The sequence below is a fragment of the Monodon monoceros genome, unplaced genomic scaffold (genome assembly GCF_005190385.1).
Source record: "Monodon monoceros isolate NGI ecotype Baffin Bay Population unplaced genomic scaffold, NGI_Narwhal_1 Super_Scaffold_20, whole genome shotgun sequence".
NCBI classification, from domain to species: domain Eukaryota; kingdom Metazoa; phylum Chordata; class Mammalia; order Artiodactyla; family Monodontidae; genus Monodon; species Monodon monoceros.
In genome coordinates, this window is record NW_021703777.1 from 76,050,394 (window position 1) to 76,054,194 (window position 3,801).

The following is a 3,801-nucleotide window of genomic DNA, read 5'->3' on the forward strand; positions in this document are numbered from 1 at the left end:
CTAAAATTTTTAGATGAATTTCTCCCAACATGCATGGAAGCCCCATCTTCCACATGTGATCTTTCCTATGAGTCAGTGCATAAGGCCTGTATCTCCTTGAAAGTACCTGTCTTTCCTTTGCATTCAGGCTAGTTGGTGGACTTGCAACTTCGTCTCTGATGGATTCAAGAAAATGTAGTTAATCTTTCTGTTTCTGGTTGTTAGGGTATAAGCAATGTCTTTCTCAGACTTTTATGTCCTGAGCAGAAGCCAGAAGTTCCCAATGCATTTTAAAATGAATGCATAATAATTTTTAGTGTTCATCCATATCCACCTGGAATCATCTAGTTTACTGCCAGCATTGTTAAGTATCAGAATTTGAAATATGCTACTATACTGATAGGTAAATGGACTGGATATCAAGAAACTTGGATTCTACTCCTGCTTTGCCAATAATTAGGTGCATAGCCTATGGAAAGTTATTTAAATACCCTAAACTTTAATCTTGTCATTTGCAAAATGAAGGTGTCACGTAGATCCCTAAGAGCCTTTCCAATTCCAACTTCTGTTATATTTCATATTTTTGTAAGTAAACTTATATTTTTCACTTGTTTTTAATTGTGTGCACATTGTTTATTGAATAGAGAACTGAAATTAGAACTCAGAGAGACAAATTTTCCCTAGGAGCAAACTACTTCCTGGCAGCAAGTTGGATACTTGATAAATTACACCGAATGTTAATTGTTACTTTAATAAGTGAAGATATTAAATAGCCCACAAAAAGTTCCTCTGCTTTACTAGCTGAGACCATTAATTTAAAAAATTGACTAATTATTGGCAAAATGTAGACAAAAATAACTCCACAAATTGAAAAATTATAAAAAAGTGAGTTTTCTCTAAATAACTCCCATAGAATTGTACCCCAGATTTCTAAGAGTTTATAATTCACTTGAAAGATTAAATTATCAGGAATCTTAATATTTTCATAAAATGTTATATGTATTTGTGTTCACTTTAGTATTCATCATTTTATCCTAAATGAAGTATCCAAATAAATACTACTTCCAACTATCCAAAAAAAAAAAACTTGTGTTATGTTTATCTGTCAAGATTTCTATTTGTCTTGACTTAAGATATAGATAAGAATTACTTGTTGAATATTTACTACAGTAGAAAACCACAAGATTTAATATAATTTATAATAGAGGAAAATATATGCTAGCATATTTATTCTTTGGTTGTCTCCAGTAGCAATATTGAATTTTTTCTTTTTATTAATTGAAATATAGTTGATTTACAACGTTGAGTTGGTTTCAGGTGTATAGCAAAGTAGTACAGATATATATATCTATATATCTAGATAGATATATATAGACATATATATATTAGTTTTTAGATTATTTTCCATTATAGGTTATTATAAGATATTGAAGACACTTCCCTGTGGTATACAGTAGGTCCTTGTTGGTAATCTATTTTATATATAGTAGTGTATATATTTTAATCCCAAACTCCTAATTTATCGCTCCCCACCACTTTCCCCTTTGGTAACCATAAGTTTGCTTTCTATGTCTGTGAGTCTATTTCTGTTTTGTGAAGTTCATTTTTATCATTTTTTTAGATTCCACATATAAGTGATATCATATTATATTTGTCTTTCTCTGACTTACTTCACTTAGTATGATGATCTCTATGTCCATCCATGTTGCTACAAATGGCATTATTTCATTCTTTATTTTTTATGGCTGAGTAGTATTCCATTGTATATGTGTGTGTGTGTGTGTGTGTGTGTGTGTGTGTGTGTGTATCTTCACATACACATCTTCTATCGATGGACACTTAGGTTGCTTGCATGTCTTAGCTATTGTAAATAGTGCTGCTGTGAACATTGGGGTGCATGTATGTTTCTAAATTATAGTTTTATGTGGATATGTGCCCATGAGTGGGATTGTGGTATCATATGGTAGCGCTATTTTTAGTTTTTTTAAGGAACCTCCATACTGTTCTCCATAGTGGCTGCACTAATTTACATTCCCACCAACAGTGTAGGAAGGTTCGCTTTTCTCCACACCCTCTCCAGCATTTATTATTTGTAGATTTGTTTAGTGATGGCTATTCTGATTGGTGTGAGGTGATACTTCACTGTTGTTTTGATTTGAAAATCAAAGCAATATTGAATTTTTAATCTACATCGAGTCTCTTCTTATTCTCAAACTTTATCTGATAAATGTTGGCATAGAATTTATGTGAATGTCTAATATTACATTAGAAATATTTTTATTATGTAGCTAAAATACAGGTTGTAATCTCACCATCCCACTGACCTATCATACTGAGTATTTCCTGATTCTTGTGAGAGAGCAGTGCTCCTGATTGACCTGCATGATGGTTTCAAGATGAAATGTGAGGCACAGTTCCCTCAGTGTCTGAAAGCAAAACTCAGATTCCAGGTGAAACTCCCAGATGTGCTGGCCCCAAATCCCTACCCTTCTTCTTTGCGGTGTCGTGTCAAACCCAGTCACATTTGTTGAGTGCACGCTATGCGCAAAATATCAAAAGTGATGATATAGTGAGCCTTAAATATAAGTGAGACAGTTTCTCCTTTTAATATGCTTACAGTGTCAAGGAAAACAAAGGAAGACAGTACCCAACACTGCAAGGATGAGTGTCAAACCCAATACAAGAAAGCTCTTTAGTTTCAAATATCATACCATATATTTTTACAGCACTTCATAGCAATGATTCTAAAACCTAACTGATAGTCAGAATGACATAAGGGACCTACAGAATCAGGACCACCAGCTTTGGTCCCAGGAATCTGAATTTTTAGAAAACTCAACAATGAATCTGATAGTCAGCCAGGATTGGCAGCCACTCTTTTAGAGTTCAGCAAAGTGAGGAACATTTTGTTTAACCAATTTTTTTCTTCTGGTAAAATAACCACATTGGTATTGAGTGAAATGCCTTAATTAATGCTTAAGTGTAGAAAGAAGGTAAGGCTCTCACCCAAGGCTGGGGCTGATGGTACCAGACTTTAAGGGAGAAGAGATGATGTCCAGCATAAAGATGGAGGGGTGTGTTGATCACTCTGTTCCTTGTCACCATGGTACCAGGGTACCAGACCCTGGTACCCTCCTGGTCATGAGGCTATTTTGAGGATGATCCAAATACTATGAGGTGGAGGTTTTATCATTCATTTTAGGTGAGAATCCTTCTCTTCAGAAAGATATGAAAGAATCTAGGTCAGTAAGCGCTCTTTATCCTCCAGTTCCACATTCATGAATTCAACTAACAGTGACTCAAAAATATTCAGAAAAAAAAATTCCAGAGAGTTTCAGAAAGCAAAACTTGAATTTACCATGCATGGGCAACTATTTATGTAGCATGTACATTGTATTTACAACTATTTACATAACGTTGTATTCGGTATTATAAGTAATCTAGAGATAATTTGAAGTAAATGGGAAGATGTTTATAGGTTATACGCAAATACTACACCATTTTATAAAAGGACCTCAGTGAGATTTGGTGTCCGTGAACCAACTGGTATCCTGGAACCAATCCCTCAGGAACACTGAGGGATGACTCTATGCTACAATCATGGGTGAAGCCAGCCTGTGTACAGGACAACTCATTGGCAACAATGGGTTTGAGAGAATCACTGAGAATTAGTATAAAAGCTCCAAAGCCCTCCCTTTATAGGAGAGGATGCTCTAAATTTTCCCAACTTGTACACTTATCAGTATGTGAACTGACATATTCATTCTATTATCTTAACTACTTTGAGTTAAATTTTGCCTTTCTTGTACCCTAAACCAACTT